We start from the raw sequence: 12,099 nt of genomic DNA on the forward strand, positions 1-12,099 counted from the left end.
ATTGAAAAGTATATCTAAACTTTTTCTTTTTACTGTACTGTTTTAAGATTTATTAATAAAAAGCCATATTCTTCTAGCATGTGAAGAACTTTGTGAAAATTCGGATTGGTTTTGTCTGTTACCAGATTGTTGTGTATCTGACATTAAATGCACCAGAAATTATGTGACTGGGAGATAATTTGGGGGGATATATATTTTTATATGCATTTAACCATACTTATTTGATAGGTAGATGGCTATAATATTAATGAGATATATGTCATTAATTTCAGAGCATTGTTCTAAATCTTTATAAAATGAAGTAATTCTGTGTGTATTGTGAAAAGACTTGATACCATTATTAAGCACTTGGATGGCTTTCTATGGCAGTATTTCTTTTTGTACAGAACAGCCAGGTTAAAATCAAAATGTAACAACAGGAATGTGAAACAGCTAGCAAGGAGAGACTTAGATTTCTAACTTGGACCCAAAAATCAGAAAAGAGAGAGGGTGAGCCTCAGTTTACAGAATTCGTAAAAAAAAAACAGGTCTTCTGAGTTCCATTCAGATATGTTTACTTCGTTTTAACTGTTCTGGAAAATATTTTTAAGATGCCATGATCTTCTGTTGTAACTGTAACTGGTTAACTTGGTTAACTCTACTGATATTTTCCAGAGTTAATTTATAACTCTCTAGCTCTTTGTTTTATTTCACAGGATTTATCATATTGTATAATAAATATTGTGTTTACTTTTTAGTTTCTCCCACTAAAATGTAAGTTTTTACAGCATTAGTACAATGGCTTGGCAATTAGGCACTCTATAAATATTCGTGAGTGAATGAGTGAACCCACACACTGCTGAATTTTAAAGCCAGTGAACTTGCTTGCTTTTGAAAGTAAATGAGTTTTTGAGATTCCAAAGTATGTATAATGGTCAAATGTCTTTTTCTGAGTTGTACCTTATGCTTTCAAATTGTTTAGTGCTCTGGGTTAGGCATTATGGGTAATAAGGTGAGGGTGGCGATGTGTAAAATAATCATTATTCCTCCCTGGGAAAGAACAATATATGGTAAATTGAGTCTGATGTAGAGATAATACCTTACATGATTATTGGGAGCATGAATGAATGCTTTATAAATCATTTGACCCAGTACCTAGCATATAATGAATTCTTTTTTTTTTTTAATCTTCACCTGAGGACATGCTTACCGATATTAGAGAGAAGGGAAGAAGGGGAGAGAAACATTAATTGGTTGCTTCTAGTATGCATCTGGACCTACTGGGCACCCAGCCTGTAACCTAGGCCTATGCCCTGACCAGGAATTGAACCCAAGACCTTTCAGTTTACAGGATGACATTTCAACCAACTGAACCACACCAGCCAGGGCTAAATTCTTAATACATATTAGATATTTATAGAAAACATTTTGCTATTAAAAAACTTTAAAATTTATAATAATAATTGTTAAGCCTTTTTTTTCATTGGCTGTCTTGATCTTTTCTGCATTTTATATAACTTTTCTGACCCCTTTTTAGTAAGTCCTTGGTCTTCCAGTCCTCTCTTTTCCTTCCTAGCCTCTTTTCCATTATTCCCACAGTCAATATCACCACCTTCTAGTGAAACTCTATACAATAACATTTCTTACCTCTCTTGGGGAGGAAGATCCAGATACAGTTTTAGGCGCTATAAAATTTGTTAGCACTGTGAAATACAGCTTAGAAAGGCCTAGGAGTGGAGTAAGTCATCAGCTAAGAGATTATTGTGTACCTGTGATTGTACAGGTAACAGATACCTGAAGAACAAGGACATTGTAGGAATAGAGAAAAGGATGAATACAAGAAATATTTAAGAGTAATGAGTGGAAATTCACTATTCATTGTATGTGGAGGAAAGGAAGAAGACCCTGAGGTTTCTAGCTTCAGAATCATGCTCATTATTAATAATTAACATAGAGATACGTTATTGAGTTGAGTTTTAGGCAAGGTGACTGTAGGTTGCTAGTAAGGCTGTTTGTTTGTTTGTTTGTTTGTTTGTTTGTTTGTTTGTTTGTTTGTTTTAGCCCTGCCCCTGTTTCTGTCCCCTTCGCTCATTTACTTCCCTTTAGGAAAAGTAATTTCTTTTTGATGTCATAATCAGATAATCAGCAATTGAGATTAAAATGTGTGGCCAGCAGTTTCTTCTTTCCCAGCCACATTTGAACTGTCCTCTTTTGCGTCCTTTCCTCCAATGAAAAATATTAGATTGTTTACAATAATATTTATCACCATCACTACTGCCATCCCACCCCACTTCTGGGATATTGGTAGTTTTTATATGAAATAAGTAAAGTAACTTGTCAGAACTCTTTACGAAGTGTTTGTGATTAAAATATTAATCAGCTCTGGCTGGTGTGGCTCAGTGGATTAAGTACTGGCCTGCAAACCAAAGGGTTGCTGGTTCGATTCCCAATCAGAGTACATGCCTGGGTTGCGGGGCACATGCCCAGTAGGGGCTGCAAGAGAGGCAACCACACATTGGTGTTTCTCTTCCTCTCTTTCTCCCTCCCTTCCCCCTCTGACTAAAAATAAATAAATAAATAAATAAATAAAGTAAAATATTAATCAATGAGTAAGGAATGCCTCATTCATCTAGTATCATTAAGTAATAAATATTCTACATAAGATCATTGAAACATCCCCAAATCTATACCTTTATAGATTTTATATAGCCTGATTTTTATGTTTTTAGATATACTATGTAGATTTTATATATACATATTTTAATAGCTTCAAACCTTTGTTTTTATAGCTTAGCCTTCTGGAATGAAGAACATTTCCCCTGCCCCATACTTAACATTTTCTGAAAAATAAATGGCTTTTTGTTTCAGAGCTTTAGAATGAGAGTCAAGAGCCCCAGGTTCTAGTCCAAGGTCTAACAGAAAATTCCTGTGTGAGATGTTTTTTGTTTTTTTACCCCTGAATCTTGGAATCTGGAATAGTGCCTTGCATGTAGTAGGTGCTTAGCAAATATTTTTTAAATGAATCATTGTTTTATGCCTACTTTAGTACTCCTTTTCTGATTTATTATTTGGAATTTATTACTGCCTAATAAATAAGCTTCCGAGTGTTTAATATAGTAAGATTATTTAGGTTCTGATTGAGGATGAACTATTAAGCTTTCCTTATAACATCTATTTTAACTGCTTAGTAGAACTTTTGGCCTCTTCTGTATGTATTTTCTGCTACTTTAATTTGCCAAACAAATGATACTCTAATGCTTGATTTACTGATAATAGTTTATTGCATACATTCTGTATGCCTGTATTATATATAGGCAGTGTGCTATATACAAGCATATAGCTCATATCCCCAGGGATCTTCTACCTTAGATGAGGAGACAGAGAAGTAGAACCATAAGAAAATAATTAAATGTTGGATCTTGAAGCCTTACATTAAGAGTATTAGGAATAGCCTTGGCCCATATGGCTTAGTTGGTTGGGTGTCATCCCACAAAGCAAAAGGTTGCCAGTTCGATTCCTGGTGAGGACACATGTGTCCTGGTAGTTGAGATTTTGATAAGCATCAAAGTGGAGAAATGACATTCTGAGCATAGTCAGGAAAGAAACCGTAGATGAACGTGTTCAGACAAGCCTGACTGGGTTCTTACAGGTGAAGGGGGATAGTTGGAAATAAAAGTAGGTGGGTTTAACATAAAGAGTTTTAAACTAGTCTCCATGACCCTTGAAGGCAGTCTGAGGATAGAATTTAGAGGAATCCATGCAATTAGATGAGAAAAAAAATCACATTTTAAAGTTTTCGTTAACAATAACCGCAACTGAAATTTAGCATTCCTTCTATTATTATTTTAAGCAATAACCACAGTAGTATTTAGCAGTGCCTTTGACTTTATTACTAATTGAAAAAGCACTGATATTTTCATATTAATTTACAATTGTGACATCTCTGAATTTAATTTATGCAGATTTCTACTTCAAAATTATGGTTGTTGTTAGACCCTGTTAGATTTTAATGTGTTGAGTGGTAATAAATAAGCATGTATATTTAATATATTACAAATACGGATTTTAGAAACACTTGGTAACTTTTTGTATAACTGGTTTTCTATGTAATCCTGTGTACTATATATTTAAAAACATTCTGAGTGGGAATCTGTAGCTTTCTTTATCTAGACTGCCTAAGGGGTCCATGATGCCAGATCTGGTGGAACCATACTGGAGAAGGCATTGAAAACTATACAAGCAAAGGAGCCTAGTAAATTTTTCATTTGTTTGTTTTAATTACAGAATAAATGTAGGTTAATTTAGAAAATTTTAAATTTTATTACATTTTTAAAAAGAGGGAAGACCTCTTTTTGGCTCACAACTGTAGATAAACAAAGGTTTCACAGTTAAAACAACATATGTCTGTGATCCCACAATTACTTTTCTTACTCTCTTATTGTTTATCTGCTCCAGGTTATTAATTTCTTGTTCACAGCAGTAAAATATTTAAAGTGGTTATGAAGGAACATTTCTTAATCTGCTATAATGTACTTGATAAGTCAAGTGGGAAGACCTTGGTGTGGCAGGGAGGTAAGCTGTGGGTCTGGTCATTCAGATGCTGGATGATCGATCGGTGGGTAGTGTGGGAGCAGTAGCAGTGGAGCAAAACTGACAAGTCCAAGTCCCCTTACAGGACTGAGTGGTAAATAGTGAGGCTAAGATCCATGGAGTGATGTAAGAGAACATATCAGAAAGAAGGGAGTAAGATGCTTAAATCAGGATTCTTGGAATAATCTTGTACAGGTCCACAATACCTCATCTGAAACCCAGAGGCCAACTGGGCTTTGGAATTCACTTTTTTTTTTTTTTTTTGAGTTTTTGAAAGGTAACATTGTATGTTTAGTATATATTATGTAACACCCCCAGGAAGATCTAAGATATCACTCAGAATTAAACACTAACATTTTTGCAATGAAACATGGAAATATTCACAGTAAAGTAGGCCAAATAAAGCCCAGAAATAGCCTCATATTAGTTCAAAGCAGATTTTTGCCACTACCAGATAAATTTTGACGTGGAGTTGCATGAAAAAAGATCTTCAGCACGTTCTAGATTTTAGTACTGTGCAGGTGAGTGTAGACTGTATTGATGGTAACAACCAGTGAGGAGACTCTTAGAAATTGCACGAGGATGATAATTAAATGGATGAGAGTTAAAGGAGCTGAGAGAGGCATGTGAAGAGCTTAGATAATTTTTGTTTTCAGACTAAAAAGAGAATTGCTACTTCTGAAAAAAATGAGAAGTTGAGGGACGCTAGTTTAGGAAAGAGTGTAAGTTTAAACTTGCTTCACATGAGATTCCCTTTTAATTTTCATGTATTTCATATCACGGATGAAGTAAAAGCTCAGATGTACTGGACTATAAAACTTCCTTTTAAAATAAGCTCTGGATTTTCAGAGCCTTCAGACTTCTAGGCTGAGAGAGGTGGTCCTGGATAACTAAGAATCAGGGCCATGCTCACCTGGAAAGTAGACTGAAAGGAGTACAGTGAGGTGCTTGTCCCCTAACAGTAGTCTTTTCTGTAGAGTCGTTAATATGGCCTTATTTATATAATACGAATATATTCAAAGGGAGTCATGGCTGCAGCAGCCGCAGTAGTAGCTGACATGTTTTGAATGTGTACCATGTGCCAGCCACTGATCTAAGTGCTTCACAGCGAGCAGTCCAGTGGTGTCTGTGTCTGCCCTGTGGGTTGGGTCGTATCACCCTAGCTAGGAAGCATTACCATAGATAGTGGTGTGGTTTTGATTCCCAATTCACTTTAAAAATCTGAAATACAGATATTTAATGCATGAATATAAAGAATTGGGTAAGTTTTAACTGCATTGCAGTTCTGTGACATTTCTAAAAATCTACTTTGATAAATGGACTCAATATGTTAATGCTGTCATATAAATAAAAACTCTTAGAAATAGGGACTACTGTTTCTTTGACAAAAATGAAATAAGGTCCAGTAATTATACTTAAAATTAGTTTTATTGCTTTCTATTTGTGTACAAATGTATGCATTTTGTGATTCATACATTCTAAAAGGCAAATTTTGTATTAAACTTTTATTCAAATTCTGCTACCAACTTGTATGATTTGAACTTTGATTTTCTTCTATTAAATACAGATGTTGGGCTAGATAATCTGTAAGGCTTCTTTTAGTATCAAATTCTACAATTCTAAGTATTTAAGTTTCATCAAGTAGAATAGAAAACTTAAACCACAATTCAAAGGAGATTCTCCTTAGATTGTGCTCTAAGTATAAATGAGATACCAGGGGAAGAAGTTAAAGAAGGAATGTCATAATTTTACACTTAACATTCTTTTGACAGACAGTAAGAACAAACATATAAATAAGGACCCTGGGAAACTAGAAGAACATGCAGTAAACATTTTCAAGATAATGATCACTAATCAAGTTAGTAATCATTCAGTCAATTTCATAACAATATAGAGAAGGAACCCTGGACCTAGAATTAGAAAACCACAAATATATTTCTGGCTCTGACTCTGCTGTTTATCGGAGATTTGATAATCAGTAAATTAGTTTTCTGAGCCTTGCAAAAAAGGGAGAGTAATAACTACCTAGGCTTCCTCGGTGCAGTGATTTTCATAATGATCAAATGATATGGTAAAGTAGAAATGACTAATAAACCTTAAAATATTTATGAACTTAACATTATTGGAAAAAGGTAGGTGAGGATCCTTAAGAGGTTGGATTTGGTGATTATAATTAAACTGTTTTAAGGGAGGAAACTTGAAGGCAGGTTAAAACAAAGTTGAGGCCATAGTGTATGTTACTCAGTAGGTACATTTGGCAAGACTTGAATGGTAGATACATGGACTGGCATAGCATATTCATTCTTTATGTTGCTATTGCAGTTTTTTGCATGCATGTTTATGGTTCTTACTGGACTAGGGGGTAGGTAAAGGACAGGAACTACAGCTCATTCTCTGTTTTCTCAGTACCTTGAATAAAGTACCAATTTTAATATATAGCTTTGTGAACAAATAATTGCTAAACAAGATATAAACACGTTCATGGGTGGGAGGGAGAGATCGAAAAGGGAGATGTGAAACAAAGTGGTAAGATCTGGAGCCACAAATGAGAAATATGAGTCTTAGTAGTAAGAGACTTTTCTTTCTCCTAAAAAAGCACCAGACCTAGGAGGTTTTACCATTGAATTCCTTAAAACATCAAGCACCAGGTAACTATTTTAGAATATAGAGAGGAAAAATGGTAAGCCTCCCAGTTCATTTTATAAATTCAGCATCACATGATAAAATATGAAAGACACACACACAAATCTCACAAAAGTTGGTGTAAAAAATGCTTAATAGAACTGTAAAATGGAATCTATCATTACATTAACAGAGTAATACTGTAATTGGATTCACTGTAGGAACATAGTGATAAATCAAATTCATATTAGTAGGTGAGGGGGGATCATGACTAACGGACACCAAAAAGAGAAAAACAACCAACATTTATTTCTGATAATAATCCTTAGTGAAACAAGAATAAATTGATATACCTAAGATTTTATGTATCTCAGACCACAAGTCAGCATTTTTTATGGTTGAATTCCTATTTCAGTATTTAGTGAAATAGCGAAATTCCTTTTAAAAAGCCATGAATCAAGAAAGATGTGGCCAGCATTACTATTATATAACATTGTCCTGAGAATGCTGGCCAATATAATTAGACACACACAAAAAAAAAACCCAAAATAGGAGATGTAATTAGAGATGTAATTATTTGAAAGGAAGGAAGCAAATTCACTATATGTGGAAAAGCCAAAAGAATCAACTGAAGTATTACCATGAGTAATGAGATTTCAGTATGATAGAAGTTAATCTAAAGTGGATTTTAGTGTTTTTTTTTTCCTTTTATGTCCTTTAAACTGAAAGCCTATTCATATGGGTCAATGAATGGGAATCTTCATTCTTAAAATAGCTTTTGTTGGTTTTTTTGTTTTGCTCTTAGGGGAATGCAACAAACTGTATCGCCAAGAAAAGTACAGCCTGTTTTGAATAAGACACTTTTTATATTAACTTCTAAAAACTACTTTGAAATAAAATTGTAGCAGTAAATACATTTAGAATGACTTTAAGGAATTTTTTTTTAATTTCTTGTGGCTGTGATACTATTACTTGGTAATGTCAGAGAAGGTGTAATCTGATCTTTGAGCCATATTTAGTAAATAATAATTTTCTGTGGTGCCCACTGTTCTATCAGTAAGGAAAATGATTGCACAAATATAAGACTTTTCTTTGCCCTTAAAGCATTTCCTGACTTCAAGACCCAAGTTATATCACGTTGTTGCTTCTTTTGTGTTTTAAAAAGCATTGTATTCCAGATCTTTAACCTTAACAAGAGGTGTGTTGACAAAACTATTTTCTACTCTACTTGGAAAAGAGTTACATGTCTTCTTGTTTGCCACTACATGTAAATTGTTATATTTTTATTTATTATTAGTTCTCAGAATTGAGCTCTCTAACACATCTACTTTGTAGTTCTGAAATCAGTGATGATAAATTGGTTTTATCTCTTAGGATATGATGCAGAGGAGTTATTTAAAACTAAAGCTTATTACATAGCTGTTGCTTTAGTATTTATGAAATGGAATTATACCCATGTTGAGAACAAAAAAATGTTTTATCTTTTAGTAATAACGTATTGAATACCTGCTATATGCCAGATTGTCAGATTTTTTTTTTATACTTAAGCTAATTCTCATGGCAGACCAGTGAGGTGTGCAGTGGTGCCCCATTTAATAGAAAAGAAACTTCTGCAGAAAATTTTTGTCCAAGACAATGCTACAAAACCAGGTTTTTTCTACCAACAGTATGCCATCACAAAAGATCAAAAATTTATATTTTCTTAAAAACTACTTAATTCTGTCTTTCTTTGTTGTATTGCTGATTACTAAAGATGCGGGGCGTTATTTGAATCCTTGTCTTCACTTTTTTTTTGTCTTGTTATAATTCTCATAATCACCTATCATTTGGCAGCAGCGGGCAATTCAGTGTATTTTGACCACTGTGGGATTGGTTTCTTGGAGAAAATCCTTAGGGTGCCAGTTCACCAAGCATAAGGACATTGTTTCCCGGCCCTGGTGATCTAATTCATGCAATAGTCTACCACTTTTCAGATCCTACCATTTCTGTAACATTTGTAGTTGCAGAGTTGTTTGTTCTGTTTGTTTTTCAATATGGACCTAACCAAAAATAATTTTTTTCATCATTGAATCTATTTTGGTAACGGAAGAGAGAATTTCCAGTGTGGTTAAGAACCATGTCTTATGAGCTGTTCTTTGTTTCCCTCTTTATGAACTACCAAGTATTTTTTTCAAATTGGAACTTGAAATTTAATTCATTGTTTGGCTATATCTAAAGCATTTCTTAACCTCAAGAGAATTAATTTAAGAAATTAGGTGCACAGTTAGAAGAGGACTGTAAATAGGATAGCAAAAGAGAAAAGCAAAATGACCTGAAAATGAGGACTTTGGGAAGTTTTACGGTTGAAAATGGGTTTATTGTTTTTCTCTTTCTGTTATATTCTGTGGTCTGATATTGGACAGTCTATTGCTAAAGCCAGTAGAGATCTTACAAAGGTTATTGTTTCAGTTTCAAGATTGGGAGTTTAGAATAGAGTTGGGTAAATTAAAATAATGACTTAACTAATGTAAATAGCATTTTCTGGTAACGTGTAACTTAAGAGACCCTTTTTCCACTTCGGAATATTTTATGTGAGAGACATTGGGGACTGCCTAACTGCTGTTAGATCTCATAATGTTATCTGGTCACGTTTTTTGTTCTGCCTACCTCTAGTTTACTCTAGTTTCTCTTCTGCTTTCAAGGCTCCAGACCCAGTTCCTGGACCTGCCCTGGAAAAGAAGTATCCAGTAGAGATGAGCTCACTGCAGTTACTTAATTAAAAATTTGTAAGCTGCAAAAATGGCAATGGGCCAACCAAGAACAGCTACAATTTGAATTTTTCTGTTTCCAGGTATGCTAAAGTGGATGGCACCCATCAAGCTTAGCCTATGTAACTGCCTTATGATGATATCTTTAATAACCAAAACTTTAAAATTTTATGGTCCTTTTGCTTTAAAGTATAGTAGCATCCCTAACATTGAGGTAACTTGTGGCTAGTATTGACCTTAACATACCTTTTGCCTGAATATTTCTAATTTAATTTGTTTGCTAGTAGTAGCAAACTAATCCATAAACAAATTTTAAAAAAATAAATTTGAAATGCTGTTGAGTTAAGCCCTGTAAATGTATACAAAAAGTAATTGGTCTCCACTGAAAAGTAAGCATTAACCACAATAGAACTATCTTCCTTTAAGAGTTTTACATATAGAGCAAGTAATGTACATCAAGGGAATTAAATAAATGAAACTACTTCTCCATCCTGAGTTCTATACTATGAATGAATGCCTTCATGTAAAGAGTTAATATATTCTTCAGCAATTGGGAATGATAAGTAAGAGTTCTGGATACAACCAAATAATGTATTATATGGAACTGTTTGCCGAAGAATTTAATTTTAAATATAAGTATATAACTAATATTTACCTTATTTTTACTTGATTGCTCAAAAAAAAAAATAACCATACTAGAAAGTTACAACTGTTTGGAATTATAACAGCAAAATGTAACAAGAAAACTAAAAACTGACGTTTCTTGCTGCCTTAGATTTTAACCAAGGGGAAACTACCTATGAATGATTTGAGGGTTAAGGTCAATTAATTTTTAAGGATATTGATCTCTTTTACCAGTTTGTATAAATTTAGAAACAGAATTAATCCATAAAGATGATTTTTACTTACTAAAAAAGATAATCATATCTTTTTATTTTAAAAGCATTATTTACTTATTTATTTTTAAAGATTTTATTTATTTTTAGAGAGAGGGAAAGGGAGGGAGAAAGAGAGGGAGAGAAACATCGATGTGTGGTTGCCTCTCATGCTCCCCCATCTGGGGACCTGGCCTGCCACCCAGGTATATGCCCTGACTGGGAATCAAACCACCAACCCTTTGATTCACAGGCTGGCACTCAACCTGCTGGGCCACACCAATCAGGGCTATTTATTTATTTATTTTCAAAGAGAGGGGAAAGGAGGGAGAGAAACATCTATTTCTGTTGCCTCTCACACACCACCAACTGGGGACCTGGCTCACAACCCATGCCTTGACTGGCAGTCGAACTGGTGACCTTTTGCTTCATAGGCCAGTGCCCAGTCCACTGAGTCACACCAGCCAGGACCATATCTTTTGATTTTAAGGTTCAGTTCAGATAGGTTAGAGATTACCCAATATCAAACAGAGTAATTTAATATTCCAATTGTGATTTTAAGAGATGATTCTAATATTCTAGCTCCAGCTTTAAATTCCTCCCTCAATTATTAATGCATAAAGAATTTAAAATCAGCCAATCTAGTCAGTATTAAGTCACTGATTATGTGCCACATTATTTGTTTGATGTTGAAAAAATTTTATCTGAGTGTTGAATTAGGACTGGAAAGGGAGCTACTACTAGAATTATTGGAGCATTACTACTGTTAAGTGAATTAAAGGGAAAGATGAAGAGGGAATTGCATCTGATTTTCAAATCGTACTAGTTATCACTGGGGCTGTTAGTAATGGTAAAAGTCTTTATAGAGTGCAAATTGTGTTTAAAGCATGGTGCTAGGCACAGTGAGGTTGTCAAGAAGAATAAACCTAACTTTGAGTGAGCTTATAGACAAGTAAAAGTATCATAAGATGCAAACAAGATAGTTGAAGATACCAGGTAGAATCAATTTGGGGGGGGGGGAGTACTGTTTCTACTGAGCCTTGAAGGGTAGAAAAATTCTTTAGAGAGTGTGGCAAGAGTATTTCTAAGTTATGGAAATGAAAGTATGTGTAATATATCCTAGAAATTGTCAGCAGTCCAGTGTGCCTAAAAAATAGTAAGGTACAGGATGATGGAAGATAGAACTGTGCCGTGTATGCTTATGAATGTCAAGTGAAGGAGTTTGATTTAATTCAGTAAATAATAGAGCTCCATTGAAGATTTTCTGGCCCTGGTTCACATATATC

The 12,099-nt window shown here is 34.3% G+C and overlaps 1 protein-coding gene across 9 annotated transcripts in view; it reads left to right on the plus strand.

Annotated features, from left to right (window-relative positions):
* Positions 1 to 12,099, plus strand: part of TAB2 (TGF-beta activated kinase 1 (MAP3K7) binding protein 2) — a 75,323-nt gene that overhangs the window by 15,404 nt on the left and 47,820 nt on the right. For 7 of the 9 annotated variants that reach the window (XM_053663420.1, XM_053663421.1, XM_053663422.1 and 4 more), the window contains one exon: positions 9,873 to 10,021. The exons of the other annotated variants lie outside the window; for them this stretch is intronic. The gene's annotated coding sequence lies outside the window, so the exon portion shown is untranslated. The remainder of the gene's footprint in view (positions 1 to 9,872; positions 10,022 to 12,099) is intronic. 9 annotated transcript variants of the gene reach the window in all.

The sequence above is a fragment of the Artibeus jamaicensis genome, unplaced genomic scaffold, assembly GCF_021234435.1.
Source record: "Artibeus jamaicensis isolate MK-2021 breed Jamaican fruit bat unplaced genomic scaffold, CSHL_Jam_final contig_3176, whole genome shotgun sequence".
NCBI classification, from domain to species: Eukaryota; Metazoa; Chordata; class Mammalia; order Chiroptera; family Phyllostomidae; genus Artibeus; species Artibeus jamaicensis.